This window comes from Dipteris shenzhenensis, chromosome 20 (assembly GCF_047967505.1).
Source record: "Dipteris shenzhenensis isolate YYH24624 ecotype China chromosome 20, Dip_SZ_1.0, whole genome shotgun sequence".
Classification (NCBI taxonomy): domain Eukaryota; kingdom Viridiplantae; phylum Streptophyta; class Polypodiopsida; order Gleicheniales; family Dipteridaceae; genus Dipteris; species Dipteris shenzhenensis.
This window is the reverse complement of record NC_141615.1, coordinates 13,881,515-13,900,727: the sequence shown is the minus strand read 5'-3', so window position 1 is coordinate 13,900,727 and position 19,213 is coordinate 13,881,515.

Below are 19,213 nucleotides of genomic sequence, written 5' to 3'. Positions count from 1 at the left end.
TGCATGGAATTCTAAGGTGCTACAAATGATGGCAGGTGCGGTGGGAATTGATATGCATATAAATAGGATTATGATCAGTCCAATATGCTTGAGTTGTTGCAACGTAAATATTGGTAAGTGGTGTGTTTGTGCAAATATGATCAATCTGAGATCCATAGATTGTTGTTGGGTCTTTGTTCTCTAGCTGCAAACGATGTTCCATGAGGTTTGCTAGTTGCATTTGCTTTTGTGAACATCCAAGCATGTCGATGTTGAAATCTTCTAAAGCAAAAGTCGGGTAACTAGATGGTTTTGTGAGCAATACTTGTGATAAGTGCTCTAAGAAAGTGTGAAGGTGGCACGTGTCGGTCTTGTATATTGAAATAATAAACATTGATTGCCTTGGATTTGCTTGGAAATTTGTCATAATCATTTCAAGACCACGGACTGTGAACATTTTATGTGATGACAAGGAAAGCTTATGTTTGTATAGGAGCGACGTACCCATTTCTTGGAATGTTGTAATTGTAGCAAACGTTTGTCAGATAAAGCAAGTCAGATGCTTGGAGATTATATGATGCATTTTAATCGGTGCATGTAATTGCAACGAATGTGTGTTCAATGTCTGGAAGATAAAATGTGTTTTACTCCAATTTTCAAGACGCGGTACATTGAATTGCCAAGCTGCAAATGTAGCAAGTCTTTGCATTTCCAGAGCAACAATTGAATCTACATGGAATTGAGTGTTGGTTAAGGCTTTTATGAGGTAAAGATTTTCCTTGGCACGTACTCTTGAAAGTGCTGTGTATGTGATGCCATGTTGTGGCCTACTCGTGGGATCAAAGCATAGTGAAACCCCTGCCCTCATGCGCACGCGTGCACACACCTTGAGCTAAAGGTTTAGCCAACTCCTCTTGAGCTAGAGATACCAATAGGAAGCCACTCCATCCCATACCACCATGAAACACCTTGGGGGCTTCGTGCATAGTTAGCAAAGAACGAGTGTGTTTTGTAATTGTATAGCTTTTCTTCGTTCCTCCGTTGTGTTTCCATGTTCATCCGCCCTCCATATTTTGTAGAATTGAAGAAGCTGTTTGATGGAAGTGTCGTATAGCAGATGTTGACGAAAACAGGAAACACATGACTGGTAGGAAGCACGTCGTCGTATGGATGTATGGCTTGGTAAAAGAGTTGTGAGCGAAGGAGTTGATTTGCGTCCCAAAGCGACTATCTTAGGCATGCATCAAAGAATTGTGACGTCTTCCTAGTATCATGTCTTTGTTGTGAATATGACAATTCGTGATGCCTATTGGTCTCACTGTTGTTCGTTATTCTAGGTGGTTCTACGTACGTACATTCAGGCCAGACTGCGAATGCGGTTGCTCGTTCTTGATAGGCCAAACCTGTTCATCGAAAAGATTGGTCGATAAAAAAGACAAAAAGAAAGTCTTTGAAGAGGGCGTATCAATTAGCGTCACAGTTTGCTTATGAAGAAGGTAGGCGTTGCTTTGCTCGGCTTCGTAACTTGCTTTCCAAGGTTTTCTGTTTGTCAAATCTTTCATCATCTTCGCATTGTGCAAGGTTTTCTATTTGTCGAATCTTTCATCATCTTCGAACTGTGCAAGGTCCAATCGTGATCTGCATCTGTCTGCATGCTATTTCTTTAAAAATTATCGCTTGTGTGGATACTGTAGCAAGTATATTGGATGCTGTCACTTGTTGACGATTCTCTAAGCGGTTGCGGGTTGGCGTGCTTGCTGTTGTGTTAGGAATGCTGAATTTTTGTTTTTCATACAACGTCCCGCTGACATTTGCAATTGTCGGCTACTATTGTACACATTTTGGGAATGTTATTCTCCCGAATGTTTCTTGAATTTGGTAGACACATTGTGTTGTGTATTTCTATTAAAGAAGAGAAGCCGTTGAAACAGTTCTGGATTGGTTCTTGTGTGGAGCGATATCTTTTTACATTTGTTGTCTCTGTTTTTTGTTGTTTCTTTTTAAATGCGTTTCGTAGGTGAATGCCTTAATTGAATTCTTTTCTGTGCATTTTCAGCAAGCAAGAGGTCGTGCATTAAAACAAATTCGGATGATGATGCCATTTCTATCTATGCACTTAGAGATAGGCAGTCTAATAGACCACCGCTGCATAGTGGCCAATACACAATTCACAATTCACAATTCCCTTCTTCATTTATCTCAACAGTTGCAGCTTCACTTCAAAGTCCTTGTATTCAATGGTCTAAATATTGAAACACTATTCGAGGTGGGCACGTGCTTGCTGAAGGAATGCATAACAATTCTACTTGATGAGACACAGTGTCCCATGATAATTATGCTCCTTTTTGCATCAACAAAAAAGAACTATGTATTGGCTCAGTACAAAATATAGAAAACATGTTTATTTCAATGGTTTGTAGTGCGAAATATACACACCCAACAACCATTAAGAAAATCTATAGAATGAGAGGTCGTGCCGGCAATGAAGACTTTGGACACCCACAAATGGGAAGTGAGCCCATCAAAAAAAGGAAACGTTGTTTAAATGTCAAGCCACTCCAAAAAAATGATGAGCCTTCAATGACAAAAGGAACATCGCACACGAAGATGGACTCAAAAGTACTTGCGAAGAACGTGCATTATAGTGCAAAAGTCTTAGACACTCCTGAACGTGAATGTGTGTGCTGTGGAACACTGACGTTTCTTGCATAGTTGAAAACATTAACAAAAAAGGAGGAGGAATTCTTGCAAAGTAATCATATCATCCCCATCGAAGCCACATTTAACAAACACTACTTGTGCAGAGTATGTGCAAAAGAAATAAAGCAATAGAGAGTTCCAATCTTTAACATCACTATGGCTCTCAATCAACCAACAGGTTGCACGTCCTTACTCAACAAAATTAAAGCATGACTCATTTCTGTTAGAATTCCTTTCTCTCAAATACGGGAGCTAACATATGAGGAACACACTATTCAAAATTTTTGGACTTGTATAAAGTCCAATTTGAGAAATGGACTAAAAAACAGTCCAAATTTTTTGAATATACTAGTAATGTTGTTTTTTGAACTAGATTTGACAACTCAAAACAAAAGATTTGGTGATTAAGTACATACTTCCTATGATGCATATCTTACTAAGGATAGATAGTATACTCTTCTACTTAATATGATCATGAAAATCTTGCTATTAAAGTATTTGCGAGTACATTGAGCTACTATTACCTAAGAACATCAATACATCACCAATTCTCTTTGAAAGGTGGTGTACATGTATTGGCCTTCATTCAAAAACTTTTCAATGTTTACATTGAGCTACTATTACCTAAGAACATCAATACATCACTAATTCTCTTTGAAAGGTGGTGTACATATTGACTTACGTTTACGTACTAAGAACATCAATGCATAACCAAATCTCTTACAAAGGTGGTCTACATAAACATCTTCATAACTTCTTATGAATTGAGCTACTATCACCTAAGAACATCAATAGATGACCAATTCTCTTAGAAAGGTGGTGTAAATAAGCACCTTTATATATAAGTGGTGTGCACACACCTTTATGACCATTTCTTTTAGAAAGGTGGTGTACATAAATCCTTTTATGTGTAAGTGGTGTACATATACACCTCACTTGGTATTAAAAAACACCCTTAACTATAAAAATACATTGACATAAAGTTTAAAATACACCATTAAGTATAAAATGGACCTCATAAACAATCTTTATACACAATAATGAGAGTAAAGAAATCAAAAAAGTAATTAACTTTTTATTAGATACTCGCTTTACATAAAAGTTCAAAACTTGTGATTACAAAGCTGCCAACCATCATGTTCCTTAGTACCAATGTCCTCAATGCCAGGCCCTTGACTACCAGGGTCCTAACTAATAGGCTGCTCTAAGACAGTACCAATGTCCTCAATGTGCCCTTAACTACCAGGGTCCTGACTAATAGGCTGCTCTAAGACTGGAGTCTCAGAGGGTCCTAGCTAGTATTGTCCTACCTATAGTAGTTTGCTCTTCAGTTCCAAGCACCTGACTAGTAGGCTGCTCTAGAGTCTCATAACCAAGTTCTTGGTGAGTAGGGTCTTGGCTACTAGGTTCCTGACTAGTAAGCTGCTCTAGAGTCTGTAAGGTCATGGTTGAAGAACCATGTATGCCTTCTGGTAACTCCTCCTGGTCATGCTTTGCCTCGTCCATACCTTCTTTAGGTAAGGCTTCCTTGCTTGATCCACTTGCATGTCCTTCACCCAAGATCAAGGGTGCCTTCCTCACTTTTAATTTCAAGGGAAGTGCTTCCACTTCTTTAGCCTTACCTTTTCCTACAACGTGCTGTACTACTACTTCTTGCTTCCGTAGGCCTTCCCGTATGATGAGTGGAACCTCCTTGACTCTAGTTGACAATTGATCACCCTTATTCTTTGTGCGGATTTCTTCTCGGCGTAAGTCATCGGATGCAAAGCTTTCATCCTCATCATCACCTGAGCTAGAATCATCACCCTCAGACTCACTACCCTCTTCTTCGACATTTTCCTCTTCAAAGAAGGTAGTGCAACTGTAATATGTGTCAAAGAACTTAATCTGATGGGGAGTATCAATGACATGTACATTTCTAACTTGGCGTAGCAATTTCTCAACAGGAAAACCCATTCGATACAATGCTACTTCCCACCCATCATTTAGTAAATTCATTGTCATCTCTAGTATCACATCAGGATCCATCGGCTTTCCGTAATCCACCATTGTTGCATCAAGCTTAACCTTATTGTCCTCAAAGTAATGAAGCTCGAGAGTCCTTAGAGGAATTTTGATTAGATTGCCACCACCCCTGGATAAGAAGCACATCAAGAAAGGTTGCAAGACTTGAATGGCAGTGCCTTCCAAGACAGTCATATGACTGCGTAGGACTATACCATGGTACACTTTTGAAAGTAAATACCTAAATGCAGATATCAAACTTGCATACAAGGCATCCCTTTGTGATTCTGTCACGAACATGACCAACGTTGATCTTTTCTTATCTGCCATAGGACCTTCTATGATAAACCGCACAAGTTCAACTATCCGTGACACTGCAAGGTCTTGCAATTCATCTATGAAAAATACACATGGCTTCTCCCAAGCATGACCACTCATTGTTATGAAATGCTCTGTATCAATGCCATTGATGTGTGCAAAATTTGTATCATTCTCTGATAGCAAGATATCATAGGAGAAGCTAAATGAAGAACCATCATCTAAACCACCAATTGCTCTACCTTGGGTAGTGGACTGCAAGGCCTTTTTCTTGATGTCCATATATTCTGTCTCAACAACCTTTGGCATTTTAGCTCTTAGATCCTTTGTTGGTGTGGCATCTGCATCCATTGAAGCCAACCACTTTCTAGCCCGTGTCTTATCAAGGAGTTGACCTAGGCTAAGTGCTTTCTTCTTATCCACATCAATTGACTTGCCAGCTAACTCATCTCATCAAATTTCAATAAAAACAATAGTGCCGAGAGAGCAGCCTCACTTTGAATCATTCAGGTGACCACTTCATCCAAGTTGCTATGCTTGCTCTTCTTTCCAAAGAAGCAGTCACCACTTAGGATCTTCTTGCATACTTCTTGTGTTATTGCATCTGGAATAAACCTTAATGCTCTCCACCAAACAATAGACATCGGTTTCATTATTTCTTTCCTCTGAGTTGCAGTGTGCTCTGGTGCCTCAAAGGATATCTTTCCTGTTTCATATGCATGGCAAACATCCACCATGCTCTGTCTGAAACACTAAGTCCTCGCAGAAGACAATGCAAGTAGCATCCATGTATCTTGCAACGGCAGTGTTCACATCCTTTGCCTCAACCTTATTACTTGGTACGCCTTGCGTATTGCTTACAACACCTTTCAAGCATCTATAGAACCGAGTCCTCTTTGCCATGTACTTAGATGTAGGTCTCCTACCCTTCACTGTTTGTGGCTTTCCACAGCCCACCCATAACTCCCTTGCCTTTATCAGGATCTCAGAAAGAGAAGAGCTTTTTTTCAATCTAAATGGAGCAAAATTCAGTCTTTCTGATTCTAGAATGTACTTCAAATCATCATTAAATATGCATACATGACAAATGACCCGTTAAAACTTTTCCATCCACTCAATCTGTAGCAAGTTTCCTTTTCTTCCCTCATCAAGGGCGATCCTGCAAGCTTCACAAAAGTGTTGCCCATCAATGGGCTCAAACCTGCATCTTTCTAAGAATCTATTCTTTGCCAGCATGTATCTCTTCTCGATGTCAGCCCCATATCGGCTTTGGTACAAAGCCTCTTCATGAACAAAGTCACTCCTTCTAAAGTTCTCAAAAGCATCAAGAAAGTCCACGCGCTTTTGAAATGTGACATCAGGTAATGCAGGATCATCTTCTTGAAGTCTCTTAAACGCCATAGGACGAAGAGTGGTATTAGTGGCAACTGGAGTTCTTGTTTTCATCGTATCTTCATACAATTTGCGTGCAAATGTCTTATGTAGCTTTCTTTGATTTGTGAATAACGAAGCTGGATCAATAAGCATTGTGGCCACGCTGAATTGTGAAAATCCCCAAATGTACCCCTCATCCTCTGGAGGATGTAAGTCTACCACACTTATAGAAAAGTCTGCGAGACTTGTATTTATGGTTGAGACCATGCCACCATTTCTTACTGTCTTTGGAGAATATTTCACGCTTGACACATTCTCGGCAGTGATCACCAAATTATACTTTGATTTCCACTCCATAAAATACCAAGCATGTTCAAGATATTTGAAAGACACCTTGGAATCAAAACTCGAAGCCATAGTTTTCTACAAAGCAATCAAAAACAAAAAATGAGAATTACAATGATTTTTAAACTCAAAATATTAAAAAATTTACTAATTAAATATTTAATTATTAAAAATTAAAAATTAATTGAAATTTCAAAAGTTAAAATATATTTTTATATTCCTAGAAATAATTTAATTCAAAATATTTTATAAATATAGATAAAAGAATTTATTTTTATTTTTTTAAATTTTGTTTAATTTTTTAAAAATTTTATTTAATTTTATTTATTAATCTATATATTTAAAATTTAATTTAATTTTTCTAAAATTGTATTATTTTTTTAAATTTTTATTTATTTATTTATTAAATTTATTTTAATTATTTTAATTTTAATTATTTTATTAAATTAAATTTCTTTTTAATTTTAATTTATTTATTTTTTTGGGAGCCCGAAAGGGCCCCCACTCTCCTTAAGGGGGGGTTAATCCCCTCCCCTAAGCCCCCAAAGGGGGGGCCTGTTGCGCGCGTAGCAGGCTCCCCCTTTGGGGGCTTAGGGGAGGGGATTAACCCCCCCTGAAGATGTTGCGCGCGCAAAAGGCTAGCCCACGGGCCGGCCTGTTACACGTGCAATAGCTTCAGGGGGGTTAATCTCCCCCTCCTCTCCTCGGCCTCCCTCCTCTCCTCGGCCTCCCACCTCCCTCCTCTCCTCCGCCTCCCCCTCTACCTCTCCTCCGTCTCCCCGCTCCAAAAAAAAAAAAAGTCATCCCGAAGGGGAAGGGGAGGGATGGAGAGGAGGCGTCGCCGAAGGGGGGAAGCGGGAGGAGAGGGGAGGGGGAAGCGGGAGGAGAGGGGAAGGGAGGGGAAAGCGGGAGGAAGGGAGGGGAGGGGAGGGGGAAAGCAGGAGGAGAGGGGAACGGAGGGGGGAGGAGAGGGAAAGGGAGGGGAGGGAGGACGGGAGGAGAGGGGAGGGGAGAGTGTGGGGGTTAAAGGTCATTGTGCCTTTACCCCGGTTATGTATAATACCCAAACACATATATAAATGAATGAAAAAGAAGATAAGGGTGTTCTGCACCCACCAAAACTTGTGTGGCTCTCTATCTCTCTCTCTCCCTCTTCCGTTCTTACTTTCGTTGAGAGCACTCTCAACTGATATCAGAGCCCAGGTTTATCTAGCTAAGCGTGCGTATTTGCCTAGAAGCTCAGTAGCTCTGTAGGAGGAAGGAGAAGCTCTGTGGGAAGCTTTGTAAGTGATTTTACTTGCATCCGAGTGTGCAAAGATCTTGAAGGAACCTTTGGAAAGTCACTTTGGTTTTGCAGAGTGGTTTTGAGAGCCTGTTAAGTGTTTTCAAAGAAAAAGTCTTTTTTTAAGATTTTTCCAGTTCTGTTCGATGACAGAGACTCTGTATTGACTTGTAGAGGCAACTATTGCTTGCTTTTAGTATCCATTTCACTTTAAGAGCTTGGAAACACCTTCATTCTTGAATTTGGAATCATTTCATTGGATTTTTGACTCACTGTGTCAGTTTCTACGTTTTTCTGCCCGAGTGTTGGAACTCAAGTTTGGAGCAACCATTTGCAGATCTGTCAGTTCTGGTGGACTCAGGAGGTCCTAAAACTTCTATGTTGCTCATCATTCGCACTCCGATGGAGTTTACAAACAATTTTGTTTCCAAAAACGTTTTTCAGTCCGTGTGTTGGACGCAGTGATTGAGACCACGATTTTCAAAACCGTTTGTCCCATTGCGTTTCGGACGTCTAAAAACCCCTACCTGTCAGTTCTTGTGTGATTCGGTGGAGTATTTTTAGAGTTATAGATCTCTGTGTATTGGATTTCGTCTCTCTGTTATGCATTTTTCATTCTAAGGTTTTGAAACCTTAGATTTATGCCACATGCAGTGGATAAGTGTTGACTCCCATTTCTCACTCATCGGTTGGGATTTTGGAGTTCCAGCAGAAGAGAGATATTTGCAGATTTTCTTGCTGAGTTCGATTATGCAATGGCGCCCATGTTTTGAGGCATCTCAGGTTCTATTTTCAATAGCAGTCATTGCCATGGGACCATGATTTCTTGAGCATACCTTATGCAGATCACTGTGGTTGCAGTTTGAGCCATGTGCGCTCATTCATGGTGTGCATTGGGTTGCAGTGGATGATTTATAGGCCATTTGGATGCATTGTGATCCTTATTGGATGCGCTAATAGGCCCAAATTGCCTTGTGGAATGCTACTTTTTATGGACGCTTTGCACATGGATGCTATTTTATGCTGAGGGACAGCTTTGACACATTGCAGGCGATGCACTAATAGTGTTATGCTCTCTTGGATGAGATATTGGTAATGCATATGCCCATGGATGGTGTTTATGCTTGAGCCATTTGGCACTTATTGGCATTTTGGATTGCCATTGCAGTTGGCATTTTCTTTTGGGCCAAGTTTGCTCATATGGATGCATAGTATATGCACATGAGTCAGCTGTATCTTTTGATGTTTTGAGCTTTGAGTTTTGGTGATATTTCACTCTATTGTGGCATACACATTTGGGTGCACCTAGTATTTAGTGTGATTCTCTCTTGCAGGCACTAGCATTTGGGATTTTGCTTCAGTTGCATCATGACATCCTCTTCCATGTCTGAAAAGGAGTTTTTCAGCATTAAAAAGTTTGATGGGACAAACTTTTCTTTGTGGAAATAACAGATAAGCGATGTGCTTATTCAAAAGAAGCATATTAAACCCTTGGCAGGTATTGAAGCTAAGCCTGCGGATATGTCTAAGGAGAATGAGTTGGATGCATTAGCAAAGTCTACTATTAGACTTCATCTTGCAAAGTCAGTTTATTTCACAGTAGTAAATGAGCAGACTATGGAAGATTTGTGGAAGAAACTGTGTGCCACTTATGAGAAGGAAACTACCTCTAATAAAGTTTACCTCATGAAGAAGTTGTTTGAGCTGCAGATGAAGGAAGGGGTCTCCATTGCTTCTCACTTGAATGAATTCAATATTATTTTCAGCCAAGTTCAGGCTCAGAAGATGAATTTTGATGCGGAGACTAAGGCAATATTTCTCTTATGTTCATTGCCATCCTCATGGGATACCTTCCATACAGCTGTCAGTAACTCTGCACTTAGTGGAGTACTGAAATTTGATGATGTTGTGGATAGCTTGTTGGCCGAGGAGATTAGACAGAAGTCTATGGATGGCAACAAGTAGGATGCAGCCTTAAATGTGCAAAGGGGCAGATAACACTTCAGGGGGAAGTCCCAAGAAAGAGGGAAGTCTCATAGCAAATCCAAGGCACAAAACATTGAGTGTTACCACTGTGGCAAGAAGGGCCATATGAAAAAGGATTGCTAGAAGCTGAAAAGAGAGCAAAAGGATAAGAAAAAGAATGCAAATTGGGGTGCAAATCAAAAGGAAGAGAGTCCAAGGGAGGACAAAGGAAAAGTGAAGATCAAGGAGATCAATGCAGTCACACATGATAGTGACAATGACATTCTCTTCATGTCTAGTTTATTTGCAGAGTTGCTTACCACTTCAGATGATGCATATTCCCAAGATTGGATTTTGGATTTTGGTGCTTCATTCCATGTTACTCCCCATAGGGAATGGTTCTCCACTTATGACAGTGGAAAGACAGGTTGTGTGCATCTTGGAAATGACTATGCATGTGACATAGTGGGAGTAGGTGACATAAAGTTTTCTTTTGCAAATGGGTCTGCATTTATTTTAAAAAATGTGAGACATGTGCCTAAGTTGACCAAGTGTCTTATTTCAGTGGGTCAGCTAGATGATGCTGGTTTTCACACCACTTTTGGCTTTCAGAGTTGGAAAATTCAGAAGGGCTCTATGCTTTTGGCCAGGGGTGCCAAGTGTGGGACTTTGTATTCCTTACATGTATCAGGGGTGTTTGATCATGTTGTTGCAATAACCAAGCAGCCAAGTACTTCTTTGTGGCATTGCCGATTGGGCCATATGAGCCAAAATGGGATGAAACTCTTATGCCGTTTGGGTTATGTACCGCATTTGAGTTTCTCTGATTTTGAATTTTGTGAGCGCTGTCTCTATGGGAAGCAGACTAAATTAGACCATAAAAGAAGGGGAAAGAAAGAGTTTGAAAAGCTTGATTTGGTGCATTCAGACGTATGTGGTCCCATGCCTATACGGTCATTAGGCGGGCTGAATACTATGTGACATTCATTGATGATGCAACTAGGAAAGTGTGGGCTTATGCTATAGCTCGGAAGAGTGATGTGTTCCAGGTATTTCAAAAATGGCTAGCCTTGGTTAAGAATCAATCAGGTAGAACGCTTAAATGCCTATGGATTGACAATGGTGGAGAGTATCTCTCTCATGACTTTCAACATTTTTGTGATACATGTGGGATTAAGAGGGAGCTCACATCCCCTTGTACTCTAAAGCAAAATCCAATTGCAGAAAAGATGAATCGTACCATTCAAGAAAGGTTGCAATGCATGCTTTCCAATGCAAGTCTTTCTGGTGGTTTTTGGGCTGAGGCAATGAAGACTGCAGTGCATGTGATCAATAGATCACCTAGTAAGAGTTTGGATGGTGGTATTCCTGAAGAGGCATGGAGTGGCAAGAAGCCCTCTTACTCTCATTTGCGTATATTTGGGTGTGAGGCATATGCACATGTGCCAAAAGAGTTTCGAAAGATGCTCGATCCTAAGTCTAGGAAATGCATCTTTCTGGGTTATGGTGAAAGTGGAGAGATGGGCTATCATCTCTAGGATCCATAAGCAAAGAAGATCATATGCAGCCATGATGTAGCCTTTAATGAGAAGAAGATGCATAAGGCACCCATGAGGGATGTGGAAATGAGGAGAATCACTTTCCAGGATGTGAATCCACTTGCATATGTTGATAGACAGCAAGCTGTCCATGCACCAAATGTGCAAGAAATGGTACCACCAAGTACTCCCATAGGTATACAATCAAGGGTAGATGATGGATCATCTATTAGTGGAAATGATGAGCTAAATGTGGCTGATATGCAGGTGGGACAGCAAGCTGAAATGCCCTTGAGAAGATCATCTAGAGTGTCTAGACCGCCTGATAGGTTTGTTCCGGGGGTAGACTATGTGATGCTTACTGATTGTGGGAAGCCTTCTTGCTATAGAGAGGCTATGATGCGCGAGGATCAATGCAAGTGGGAGTATGCTATGCAATCAAAGATGAGTTCACTTATGCACAGGTGATGATGTGCCTAGGTACAAGGCCCGTTCGGTCACTAAAGGGTGCAAGCAAGAGAAGGGTGTGGACTTTGATGAGATATTTTCTCCGGTTGTGAAGATGACCACACTTAGATGCATGCTTGGACTAGTGGCAGTAGAAGATATGAAGCTTGGTCTTAAGCAAGCACCTAGAGAATGGTATCAGAAGTTTAATGCTTTCATTCGGTCCTAGGGTTTTAGAAGGAGTGAAATTGATCACTGCCTCTACACTAAAACTGCTAAGGATAATAGCATGATAATCCTGGCACTATATGCGGATGATATGCTATTGGCTAGCAAGAATACTTATGAGCTAGATGCATTAAAGGCCAAGTTGTGTGAGGCCTTTGATATGAAGGATTTGGGACTTGCCGGTCATATTCTTGGTATGCGCGTCACGCGTGATCAGAGTAGGAAACTCCTTTGGCTTTCATAGAAGGAGTATGTTACAAAAGTATTGCAACGTTTCAATATGGCGGGGGGGAAGGCAATGAGTACACCATTGCCTCCATATGTGAAATTGAGTCATACAGATAGTACCAAATCAGATGAGGAGAGGGCCATGATGGCCAAGGTTCCTTATGCATCAGCGGTTGGGAGTCTAATGTATGCTATGATAGCTACTAGACCAGACATTACATTTGTAGTGGGATTTGTTAGCCGGTATATGGCTAATCCAGGAAAGAGGCATTGGGAGGTAGTTAAGTGCATCATGAGGTCCATGAAGGGTACCAAGGACATGTGCATCTACTTTGGTAGAGGAGACATGCGTGTACTTGGGTACACAGATTCAGACTATGCAGGGCATGTGGATAGTAGGAGATCCACTTCTGGTTATGTGTTCACCTTTGCAGGTGGTGCAATGTCGTGGATGTCTCGCACACAGAAGTGCGTTGCTTTGTCTACCACAAAGGCTGAGTATGTTGCAGCCACAGAGGGTTGCAAGGAGGCTATATGGCTTGATCGGCTAGTGGGAGATTTGGGGATTCATACAAGTGTACCGACATTGCATAGTGATTCTATGAGTGCTATTCAGCTAGCACGGAATCTGGTCTTTCATGCAAAGACCAAACACATTGAGGTCAAGTACCATTTCATCAGGGAGGTACTTGAGGACAAGCGCATAGAGCTTGTCAAGGTTCATACAGATGATAACCCTGCAGATATGCTGACGAAGAGTCTACCTAGTCAGTAGTTTGAGTATTGTCGTGTATTGATGGGCATTGGATAGTATGCTCCCTGGTTGTTCTCTCTTAAAAGCACATTGTCCTTTAAGTGGGAGGTTGTGGGGGTTAAAGGTCACTGTGCCTTTACCCCGGTTATGTACAATACTCAAACACATATATAAATGAATAAAAAAGAAGATTAAGGTGTTTTGCACCCACCAAAACTTGTGTGGCTCTCTGTCTCTATCTCTCTCTCTCTCCCTCTTCCGTTCTTACTTTCGTTGAGAGCACTCTCAGAGAGAGGAAGCGGGAGGAGAGGGGATGGGAAGTGGGAGGAGAGGGGAAAGGAGGGGAGGGAGGAGAGGGGAAGGAGGGAGGGAGGGAGTACCTGGGTGGGGAGGTGGTGGTGGAGCTCGAGGAAAGTTGTGAGAGAGAATGAGGAGAAGTAGAGTTTTATAGGAAATGGGTAGCTTTTAGGTTAAGTCAACTTTTTTTAGTTTTTAAGGTTTTTTTAGTTCTTTTAGGTTCACTATAAGTAGAACGTTCTTCATTCTCTCTTTCATTCAAAGTTCATTCTTTCACACTCCACGCTTCTCTCCTCTCATCAACCTGTTGCAGGACTCTTAAAATTTTCAAAATGTTGCAAGAGGTGAGTTCATTTCTAACCTATTGCATATGCAAGAACTTCTAAGAATCAAGTTTTTGTAAATTTGATTTTTTTTTCAAATCCGATTCTTTTCTCAAAAACCTGTTGGGTATGCAACAACTTCAAAAAACCATCTTTTGCATTAAATCTTTTTTCCCACAAATTTTCCTCTTTACCTCAAACTCTCACAATCTATTGTCACAAATTTCTCTCAAACTCAAACTCTCCCAGCCTATTGGGCACGCAACAAATTTTCAAAGAAAATAAATTAGAAAACAATCTATTACAAATTTCTCTCTCAACCTCAAAACCATCAAACCTCCCTACCTATTGCGTATGCAACAACTTCAAAACAAAATTTAACCATAAATCTCTCCAAAAACTCTTCTCATGATACTTTATTAATACAAGAAATCCATTTATAATATTTTTACTCCATAATATAATAAAATTTTATTGACTAATGTTAAAATATAATTTTGCTAAAAATATATATTGTTAATTTATAAATTAATATAATTATTATATAAATATATATATAACTACATTAATTAAAAAAATATAATAATGAAAATATTTTTGAAAGGGAGGTCTTCTAGCATATGTACTTTATATAGTACTTATTCTTCAAACAATGAAGAATTAGTAAATGTATTTGTAAGGTAGTTCTTAATATGAAAAATCTCTACAATATTCTTTCTGCTATTAACTAGATATTAAATTTTAGTTTTAATAAAAATATACATTATTAACTTAAAAACTAATATAAATATAATGTAATTATTGTATAAATATAAACAAATATATAAATTATTAATATTATACATTAATAACATTTAAAATTATGTATATTATATACTAATAACCTTTAAATTTTAAAAAGGTAGTGAATCAAAGAATTGAATTAATTTAAAAAATAAGAAAATAATAAATTTTACACATGTGCTTTTAGCATGTATGCTTTTCTTCCATGTGTATAGTACTTAATAGTCAAAGAATGAAGAATTAGAGAATGTATTTGTAAGGTAGGTATTTAAAACCATAGAATCTGAAAGAGGTTCAGCATACTTGCTTATCTTTGTTTTACAGTATGTAATACTTTGCAAAAGCCTTAAACTTTGTTTAAGACTTTGCACAAAACTACAGTATCATTGAATCCATTGGGATATCATTTTTCTACTTTAGCAACCACCAGATATCCATGGTATGAATCCATGATATGGAATACATATTTCTTCTGAATATTTCTTATCAGGCTAGCTCTCATAATGGGCTCTTAGTTGAGTCTGCGCTGCACTTAAATAGGGAGAGATTCCATTGAGCTTGGCCTTCTCATTCTTCTTTCATGCAACTTGACATGTCCACCTCTCATCATTCAGTTGAGGTGGGTAGTCTTTCATATGACCTGACATGTCCACCTCTCATCATTCAACTGACGTGGGTAGTCTTCTATGTCAGTGTGTTGGAACTCTAGCAAAGATATGCAAAGATAATGTGCGAAATTACGGTCCGACATTACGGTCTGACATTACAGTCCTTGGCCTATCTTGACACTATATAGACTCAGAGCGTTCTCCTACCCTACTAAGTGCTACCATCATCATAGCGACATCTCTTCCTCTCTCATTAGCATTATCAAACCACTTTATTTTAAATCTTCAACTCAGTTTAATCGAAATCCTTCGACTCACATTATGGTCCTTGGCCTGTCAAAGGACACTATCTAGTCACATAGCTGAGAAAACATCACTTCAATCGCTTTGGAAATATTTTAATATTGCATACATATACATATACAGATATTATTATATGTGTGTGTGTATTTATATATATATATATATATATATATATATATAAACAACTATACTTACATTGAGAAATATGAAATCCCATAACTAATCCACAATTTCTAAACTAATGAATTGTATGTATTCATCTTGTAATAATAATAATAAAAGCAAACCATTGCACTGGTGGCAGTTAATATCCTAGTGTGCAACCAACCACCGCACTGGTGACCATGTTGGTGGTAGTTAAGTTAATATTATAGTAATAATAGAAGCAAACCACCACACTAGTGGCAGTTAATATCCTAGTGTGCAACCAACCTCCGAGAGGCAACCAACCAGTGCTATACTAGAAAAGGTGGTTTCAGTCCCTGTCTGTGGTTCAAGAGCCAGTTGTTTTGCTGACCTTCCCTTCCCATAGACATACTGGCGAAGGGGTTCTCCATGTCCATTGAATCCGTCCTGCCTAAACGTCCAAACATGTTGGTGATTGTACCTCTTAACCTGGACGGGGGAGCCAAACTAGTGAAGGGGGCTTCGGAAGCCCTCGGACCCACGGTCCTCATTCAAGCTCTCTGTCTCGTCAAAGCTAGATAGATCCTCCTGTCGAGGTCCTATTACTGAGTGAGAGCTAGGAACCGAGCTTCTGGTTTGGACCAATCCTCAATTGGGGTGAAGCACTATCCTCAGGCATGGGTTCCTTGGACAAAATTCTTCCAGATCTCAAGTGCATGTATAAGACCTCTAAAAGGGCACACTATGGCTGAAGCTTTAATTCTAAAATTTTAGGACTACCGCAAAGATATCCCGATGGGCGTGGGGATAGGACTAAGGCGACGGTCATAGGGATGAAGCTAAGGAGATGATCGTAGGGATGGGAAGTGACACATGTCAGTGGGATAGGATGCAGGTGGTATCCCCATAGTCATGGGGTTGGAGCTAAGGCTGGGATGATAAGGTTGGTGGGATACAAGCATGGCAATGGGTGCGGGGTTGACAGTAAGACAACGATCGTGGGGATGAGCCTTAGGTGTCGATCGATGGGTTGTTTGGATTAAAGGGATACAATATGACAATGGCTATAGGGATGAGCCTTAGGCACCGATCGGCAGAATACGAGTATGGCAACTGGCATGGGATTGACAGTAAGGCAATGATCATGGGTATGAGCTCAAGGCCACGGGTCAACGACTATCAAACCGATTGAATCGCTGATTCTGAGATCTTTTAATTAAGGCGGTGGGTTAGATAGTGGTCAAAAGTTAGGTATTGGGGATAAGGGCTAAGGCCATGTGTCAATGCATGTTTGACCAATGAGATAGTGCTATTGCTCTGCAAAGGGTTATCCTAAAATAGATACATTGCCCAAGTAAACTTTGGAGAGCATTAATAATTCAATAGATTACATCTCAAAGACTCCTTTCCTTCAAGGGGATGGTTCCACATCAGGTCACCTTTTTTAGCTCCCTAATTGCAGGCTCGGCCCTCCTTGCTCCTTTCCTAAAGGGGGTTGGTTCCTCCCTTCCGAGGTTGGTTTTCCTTTCAGGGGCTGGTTCCACATTGCTTTAAGCAGGTCACCTTTTTTAGCTTCTCGATTGTAGGCTCGACCCTCCTTGCTCCTTTCCTGAAGAGGGCTAGTTCCTCCCTTCAGGAGCCCAGCCCCTCCCTTCATGTCGCTTCCTCTTTCCTTGCTTTGAGCTCCCTGGTTGCAGGCTCGTCCCTTCTTCCTCCTTTCTTAAAGGGGGCTGGTTGCTCCCTTCAGGCTCCTTTTCTTTGCAGTCAGTTGGCCTTCTTCAATTCAAGCTCCTTGTCTTTTGCAATTTTTGCCCAAATGGTAAATTATGGATGGATTGATTCGATGAGGGGAGGTCCGTGCATGTGACTATTCTTCCAAGCATCTGCACCGTGGAGTAAAAGTTGTGCAAGTCATACATGCAAGCAATTAGGCCACTTCGACAATGAAGGTAGCGACGTGTATGAGTGAAGAAGGAATAGATATTGCATTTTAAGACCTAGATTGAGTCGCCCCCATAGATTTGAAGATTAGGTAACCATCTCAATAACCACCCCAAATCCTATCGTTTCCTACTCTCTTTTTCTTGCCATCATTGCATGGGAAAGCATCGCTTAGGCTGGGGCTAGGTGTTACTATCCAAAGCTTGGAGGCCAGGGGTAGAATTTTGAGCTCATTGTAGGATAAAAAGAGACGATTCCATGGTGCTATAGATCGATGGAAAGGCTAATATGATAGGATTGGGCATTGCAAGTTGGAAGGAACCCAAAAGTATTCTTAGGCAATCAAGGGTGGTGTTATTCGTGTAGAAGCATGAAAAATCTAAGTAGCTCAATAGACTACAAGGCTAGTGAGGGAGGGTGGGTCTTGGCAAAAGCTAGATCACTCAATTTCATGACTATAATTGAGGCCAGCATTGTCTCAATTTTAGTGGTGATCATTGGCTTCCACATTATTGAGGGCATTTGCAAATGGCCACTTCAGAAAATTGCCCACTTACATACTTCTATTTTTGAATAGCAAGTGAACTATCTCAAGTGATGGAGCTAATCTTTGCTTCCTTAACACTAATTTGGAGAATCTATTGCACTATTAGTTGATTATAAGTTAGTCACTCAATTGCATCGGCATTTTGTTCTTAAATTGAACACTCAACCTTTCATGCCCATTATTTCTCCAAAGCCAAGGCTATCCTCTTAGCCTTTACACTAGGCTTACATAATTGCTTCTTACTTGGAAATTCTAAATTCTTTTCCTTCTATACGCCTTCCAGGCTATCGTATCATTGCATTGGCCTTGATCAATCTGTAAAGATGCCTTAGCATATTGATGAACGTAAGAAGAGTTTCTTAGTTTAGGTTTCCCTCTAGATCAGCACACCTTTGAAAATTCCCTTCAAAACCATAGAAGCAATTTGGAATGCTAGCCTATGTCTAATCTAGATTATGAAAAAAGAGAATATATGAGCTTTTGCATGAATATTAAGATAATTGAAAATTAGCACGTTTCATTCATATTTTAGCTTAACTAGGGTCATTTTAGATCAATGCTAACTAGAATCTAAACAAACAAGCACCAAATATTGCAAGTTGCCAAGCGTCAACAAAAGGGGGATGTGCTTCTTCTCATTTTGAGATTGAGGTGCTTAGTGGATCCCCCAATGATGGATTCTAGTTGAGCATAGACTTGGGCTTGATTCATGTTTGTTCTCTATATCAAAAGGTACCACTAAGTTATGCTTGTATTTGCATGTAAATTTTACTGTTACTTTGCTTGAGCTTATGAAATGTTTTTGCTAGATTTGCTTATTGGATTATTTACTTGCATAGGCTGGTGATTGAAGGGTCTTGTACCCCACTAGTGTACAAATACTAGCACTTGACATGTGTACACATTTGTGTACATAAAAATGTCATGCAAATTGCACCAAACTATCCATATGCTAGTAGTTATTTTGCAATCTTACCTCTAAGTTTGTCACTCACATCCATTTTACTTGTTTGTAGTATGAAATCATAGAGTACATGCCAGATAATTGATGTACATATGTATCATAAATGCATGTTGGCAATACCCTAGCATTCAACATTCACACATTATAAAATGGAGGCTC